General features: G+C 31.0%; 1 protein-coding gene and 1 long non-coding RNA gene across 2 annotated transcripts in view; one reads left to right on the top strand and one right to left on the bottom strand.

The window, feature by feature from the left end:
* The window catches only part of LOC109539609 (polypyrimidine tract-binding protein 2), a gene marked incomplete in the record, with an annotated part of 399,312 nt that overhangs the window by 22,575 nt on the left and 369,217 nt on the right, over positions 1-7,520 (top strand).
* On the bottom strand, positions 6,668-7,512 carry LOC125504643. Its single transcript, XR_007281620.1, has 2 exons — positions 7,094-7,512; positions 6,668-6,740 (listed from the first exon to the last, which is right to left on the bottom strand). It is a non-coding gene; the product is annotated as an uncharacterized LOC125504643 (long non-coding RNA).

Raw genomic sequence — 7,520 nt, forward strand, 5'->3', positions numbered from 1 at the left:
GTAAATTTACTTAAAATATTCATTTCAAGATCGATTATTGTCTAGTATTAAGGAAATGCCGAAAAGTATGGCTTATTATTGTCATCATTGCTACGGCATTTAGGCAGGCAGGCAGTTAACCAATAAAACGTTCAAATTCTTGAAAATATGAACCAAATAGAGGACAACAACCACCTGCAAGCATGTAACATGTGTTAACTATATGGGATAAGGTTCATTACGTGATGCTTGTTTGCGGCGACACTAATCAGTTTTTTGCTTTAATCAGTTATACATATTTTAAAGAATCACTGATTTTACCTGAGAAATTTGTGGACTTTAAACTATCCAACACAACTACCCGGTGCGATTAGCACTATCTCTTAGGTTTGATTTCCAACTAATCATACTATCGAAAATATTCAACTGATCAACTACATTTCATATACTAGGATTAAATGCTATCTATGTATGCTGTATATGTATTCTTGCATAGAAGCATTTAAAATCTCTAAAAACCTGTTATTGCTACTTAATTCGTTTTGCTGAGCAACACTAAATTTCAAAATCGAATTACCGCAATTTTATGGAAAGTCGATCATTTATTATGCAAATGTAAACGAACTGGTCAACAGCAACGTTTTTGAGCTTAATCCGCCACCAGTAAGTAGCCAACGATTCATAATTAATAAGTCGGGTGCCAGCCATGATTGCGTTCCGCCCCTGTTATCATATCACCATTTCAACGAAGTTCCTTCCATTTATTTCACATGATCAATTTTCCTCCAGAAATATATTCACTTTTACTAGACGGGTTTGCGTGACGATCGAGGACGCCTGTTGAACTGATGGCGTCGCGACGGTGCCCTGTTGCCCTAAACCGCCGGCGTCACGTCCACAAGCAACAGATATCACGGATAACTTGCTCGATGCTCTACAGGTTTTATCCTCCGGTTTATTTGGCGACAGAATAAATGAAAATATGTCAAACATTTAAGATGCAGAATTTGATAGAATTTTCTTTGGTTTTTTTTAAATTTTGGTAAACTGGATGAGTGAATTGCGTTTTAGCGGCTCCTCACTGAAGTATTCATTGGGTGACTATCATTTTTTATGAAACAACGGATGGGATACGTTTGACAATTTGTCCAGAAGCAAGTGAATGAAAGTTGACGCCACTGCTGAGCTTTTATTGAGCTAGAATACCGATACTATTTATTTTCTTGTATACAGTTTGCATGCATTCTATATTTGTGAGTAGCTCAGCTTCTTAAGTGAACTATTGCACAACAGTCGCTGGCGGAGAAGAATTACCTTAGCAGGAGCAGGTTTTTCAGGTCCTCGAAATGAACAAAATTGGCAAATTATTTTTCGCTATTAGAATTTATGCCCCAAACTGGTTTAGAATATTTGCTATTAACATGTTTTAGGATGAAAAATATCTCAATTCGTGCAATATAAGGACCTAAAGTTTTTTGTTTAAAGTTTATGCTTTTTGTTGCGCCTAGAAAGATGAGGAAAGTTCTTATGTAGGACATATTTTAGTTCTTGTACATACCGTTTTACCAAAGTTTATTTTTTTGTTTTGCGTGTTATGTATGTAGCTGTATGCACCTTCATTCATTCGTGTTGAAAAAATGTTACTTATTAAAATTATTTCCATTTTGGCGACCCGTCGAATTTACCTGAACCACCGGGCGTACTTTTTCCATCATGATATTCCCATCTAGGACCTGGCAAAAATTAACTTAATTAAATCTACATACTCAATACCATAATTTAAAAGCCTAAAATGATGATTTTAATGGTGTAAAATATTGATTATTTAGTGAGGTTTAAACTGTTATTTTATAGTAACGTAGAGTAAATATTTGATAACAAGAAAACAAATATTCGTTTCATTTATTAAAAAATGTATTTTTAATTTAGTGAAAGCAAAATTGAGGAATATAGATTTAATAAATTTTGGGCAAAAGCACAGAGTGACACCTTTACCAACTCTCTTAATGACAACAAATGATCAATAGCAGACAGAAAAGAAGATAAAACAGTGAAAAATATTATACAAATGCTCAAAAGAAAACTAGTACGTCGAGGAAACGACGATCAATTGCAAGATAATATTAAGATTTTTAAAAGAAGCAATACTCTAAATGCGGAAAAATGTATATCAGGAGTAATAGAAACTCACACCAAACCAGTTCAAGTAGCTGAAAACTTTCGGAATTTCCGAATCGGATTCAATTCGGAAAGCAGTTTAAGAGTAACTTGCTTCAGCGTGTTCAGCTCAGTTCTAATGCTTATGTATTTATGTGGTATTCAGATAGTAATTTTTTAATCTCGATATCTTTTTTCATGACAATTATCAGATACTTGCACACCAAATTACTATTTCTTACTTAGGTATACATAATTAAAATTTACATTGGACGAAGATCACTGGACTAAGAAACATATTTAATCATCTTCATTTTTTATTTATCCACTACACTTATATAGTATTTTGTATAGCATATTTTAACTCTTTTCCTTTATTTCAGGTACCTACACTGAATCACTTTTAGTCTAAGATTTCAGTAAGTCTGTTTATACTTAATTATGTATTATTTTCGTTTTGTACTTTAGCAGCACCTATATGTCGATTAAGAGTTTCAAGAAATTTTAATTTAACTGTTTTTGATAACGACATCAAAGAGCCTTTTCGTTTTAGATTTTGAATAATCCAATTCTCTCCGAGTTTCAAAATGCAATAAAAATAACGAAACTTTTATGTCTAGTTTATGATAAACATTGATAAAAGTTTGTGTGTTTTTTCCACACTTAACGTTTAAAAACCAATTATGCTTTCATATAAATCGGCTCAATCTAGCTTAATATAGTTATCCGATAAATACATTTGGCTAATAGGGCCATTAACAAGCACAACCAATTGTTACCGTTTCATTAATTCCATAAAAAAATCAATGTGATTAAATTGCATTTAGTTGCTTCCAGTTGAATGTTTTTATTGTTATTGTTCACTACATTCGTTCCGTCTGCATTTTTTTTCGAAACTGCATATGGGCTTCAAAGTTCAAAAATTTAGTAGAAGTATCTTTATTTCATTAATCATATAAAATGTAACAACTTTTTTTGGTTAACGAAATGTAAAATTATATTGTCTAAACTTTGAGAGTAATCATTTTTACAACAGCGGAAGGTTTAATTAATTGGGTTATATAAAGTAGTGATCTTAGAAACTGGAGGTGAAGGAATGTGGATATTATGTTTTAGAAATTGTATTTGGGAGAAGTGTTGTTGTCACATTACATTAATTCATCAATTTTCTACAAGAAATGATTTGTCATATTCCCATCATGAAGGTCGTATAGAAGGCAAATATATAACGCCAAACACTTTTCAAGTGAATCAGTTTCAAAAAACGTATTACCGGCATTTACGGTGTCTTGCAAAATTGGAAAGGATTCATTGATCAGTATCACAAAAATGTTTTAAAATCATAGCTTCAGGAAGAGTGTTATGATAGTTATCTGATTTACTCTTTAAATGTCCCAAACTCAAAAGCCCAAAATATTTTGAGTTATTTTAACTTAAAATTCGAAATTATACCATATTAAAGGCTCAAGTAAACCGTCTTGGAAATTTTGAGGACTTTTTGTTTTAGCTCGAAATCAAAGTTCATTCAAATCTTAAGTATAGGTTTTGAAATTTAATGAAAAATGTGACAAAATTTGGCGATCTCTTTAACGTCATTGAATCTTTAACGTCGTTAAAGTGATTTACTGTTTATCGTATTTTTAATGCTTTTTGCTTACATATGTTGGGTGTTATAATATGCAAGTTGAACTTTATCTATTCTTGGTGATTTACTCAGTTTGTTCTAATCTCTTGTGACCTTATTTTTTAACTTACCAGTTACTTTTTCGCAAATGTTTTGATTTTAGCCAGGCGCAACCTTCTTTCACATTTCCTCCAGAAAAATTCCGCCAATTATGAATGAAGTACCCTCTTGAATACACGAATACCTACTTTTTTTCTATAAGTATGTGCATGCGTGTATCGTGCAAGAAACAGATTCCATCAGCCATTCAAATTGCTATTATCGATTCAAATAGTTGTTAATATGTATTAGTGGTTTATGGGGCAGAATATCTTTTTTGATATAAAAAACTTAATCATACAGAAGTATGTATTTTCAAACATTTCGGTCTAGTGAAAATCGAACTTTGTTGGGAAGTATGTTTGTTCGATCATATATGAATTAAATTTCTGTTAGTAAAAATTGTTGCTTTTAGACTTTCGTTTTTTAATTACGAATAGCGATCCCTTTGTAGTTCCGAAAAACCGATCTATCTTCAAATGATTACCATTTTTGTGGTTTACATTGTGTATATTGTGGGTGTACTGGTATGTTCTGAAACTTGAGACCTCAATTATTTTTATTAAGTGGTCAAGCAATGCATATGTGCATGAGATAAAAGTGCAAATGTTTGTTCAGCAGAAATTCTTCATTCATTTAGCGATTTGTGGGTAGGCTGCGTTTTCTTACTTATGTAAATATTTAACTTTTTATGATGGGCAGCGCAATATACACACTAAAGGTTACTAGGACAGTGACGAGTTCATGGCAAACAGCCCCGGCTTTTAACATATATTAAAATAACTTGCCCGTTTTCAAATATATGTGTAGTTTTTTCCTATTTTTCAACATCATGTTACTCAGTTGCGTATTTTTAAGAGGCAGAAGCTAACGTTATGATCATGTGATACACACCCAAATTTAAAAAAAATAGTTAGTTTAATGTGTTTATATCATATAATAAGGAATAAGTATTGTATAAGCTTAAACGACGTGATGAATCTGGAAATAAATACAAAAATCCCAAAATAAACCCGTTCAAGAATGCGATTAAAGTCTTCTAGTAGCATTTAGTTGAGAGAAGCTAAAAACAAGTAAAAACTCATGTTTTTACTTAAAATAGATACGTCTCGTTTTCTCTGTTGTTCAGACTAAAAATAGTAGACATTTTCTGGGCGATCCCAACATCAGCTAACGATATTATAATGATATCATACCAGTTGCCCTATTGAATGAATCTGTTTCTTTCACAGACAGGTGAAATTGATATTCCTGAGAATATAAGTAAGCTGAATAAATATTAGCAATTTAAAATTATGAATGTATCTTTGCTGGTGATTTCTAAGTCGATAATGGGTGTAAAATGACCACAATTAATCGATCAGAAATAGTGTAATAATAGCAATAATATACAATATTCAAATAACATAGGTAGTACAGGGTGGTCCACTTTAAACCGCAAGATTATAAGAGTCGATAGAAATAAACTTTTTTACAAAGACTATTAGATTTCGATATATGTATGTAATATAACTTGTTCAAATCTTCAAACAAGCGGTTATTTTCTTAATTACCTCAATCTTCAGATATTTTTAATTTGGATATGTTATAGAGTATCACAATATAATACGTTTTTTGCAAATAAAATAGGATTTTTGTAGATAATGAATTTGTCGATATTTTTTCTGAAATACTCAAGTAAACTCCCGGTATATTTAAAATCCTTCAATTGTGATTAAAAGTACTTCGATTGTGAAAGTCTTTATTCAAATAACTGCACCACTTTGTTGATTATATTTTTATTTATCAAATACAGGAGCATTTAGGGCAAACTGAAAGCGGAGGATACAATAGGCCGATTGTCACCATTCTCAAAATAATTAAATCAAAATATATAACTTACTTGTATGATTAACTCTTTTATATAAAATGTAGTCGTCTAGATGAACAAATTTATTTCAAATTTAATAGAAGCAGTATAAGTGCATCATTTAATTCCTACTATTAATATCTTTTCATTGAGAAGTAGTTGTTACAATCAAACGGGACATAGCAAAATAGGACAAACCCAAAATAAAAATACTTTTTAGGGGAGCATTAATAACCTAATAATTCTTAATATAATAATAATAAATAAATAAAATATTATTAGGAATTGTACATAAACGCAATCGGTGTCATATCCGCATTATATGTACATATACTATATGTTTGTCGGTTATTTAGGTAGAAGCTTGTAGGTATCAGCCATAATTTTGCACACTTGAAAGAGAAATTGAAAAAAGCGAATTTCGTGGAGAATGAATTCCTGGGCAACCAGATACTTAAGTACGGAAAACTTTTCTTTAAATGCGTTTATTTTATATCAGAATTGAAGTTTATTTAGGACTGATCAGAATTAATGATGTAAGAACAACTTTTTCACTTAGTATCGATTGTCTATATAAAGTCTATATAATTAATTTATTTTAAAAGTATGTTTTATTTATCCATCAATGGTTGTGCTAAGTGTTGGTGATTAGACGCCGACCCAAAACCCGTTAATCTAAAGTACTTCACCAACATACCAAAAATCGAAAGTGCAATGACATGATTATTATGATGTATACGGGAAATATTTAGAGCAGTCGTTAAAACATATTTGCTTGATTATCAGATAATCTCAATGGAGTTCTATATGTTTTAATCAAGTTCAAGATTTCTTTTGTGTAACTTTCCTATTTTTCTCACCTTGCTGGCTAGCCAAACCTGTCGCCAATTGATTCTTCTAATTATTTTCAGCTTTGTCCGTTTGGATTGATGATATTTCAAATCAGTAAAAACCTTTTAAAATGTGTGCCACATGATTTAATTTCCAATGATACTTTGGCGATTTATTGCTTCTCAGTCTATCGACGTTATTCTGCAAAGTATCTTTTTATAACGCAAATATGTAAAGGTGCTTTTTTATTTGAAGCTTTCGTGCTTTTAACACGCCCAAAAATAATCAAAGCTTTTATATTTACGGTCATTATTTTGTAATGTCCATTAACGCTATTACTAGTTTAATGATAAGTCACGCCTCACATAAAATATACAATCGTTTAATATTGCATGTGTTTTTATGCGATTTTTAATACAAAATGAAAGTTTCTGTTAATTATAATTATGAAGCATTTGAAGTTATTTTGCATTTTTTTACATATCTTGGTAAAAAGAACTGGAAAGCATAAAATAGATTTTAGGAAAGTTATCACAGTTTTATTTGTCGCTTACAGTCACGTTTTTGGTCAATTCTTCTATCAGTTTGCAGTTTATTTAATCATACGTTATTAATTATAATGCTTGGATCTCTTGTTGAATCTTTTGCAGACTCATCGACATAGACTGGCAATTTAAGCAAATTAATCTGGGATGGGGAGTTTGTGGAGCAGGTAGTGTTTCAGACTGTATATTTGGTTAATTATTCAAATTCAATTTTCCTAAAAAAGAACACATACGAGCATTACTCTCAGGTGACGAATGTCTTCATCCATAAGTTTAGAACTATGATATTTTTTAAATTGGAATATTTCTTAAATTTTGTTGTTGTTTGTGGGTTTATTTTCTTTGATCTTCGTCTGGGATCATAAGCAAATGTTCAAATTCACAAGAGATTAAATATTGTAGATAAGTTCTATATTGTTGAGGCGGATTCATTTTT

The sequence above is a fragment of the Dendroctonus ponderosae genome, unplaced genomic scaffold, assembly GCF_020466585.1.
Source record: "Dendroctonus ponderosae isolate FM_Combo_2020 unplaced genomic scaffold, Dpon_F_20191213v2 Dpon_F_20191213_5, whole genome shotgun sequence".
NCBI classification, from domain to species: domain Eukaryota; kingdom Metazoa; phylum Arthropoda; class Insecta; order Coleoptera; family Curculionidae; genus Dendroctonus; species Dendroctonus ponderosae.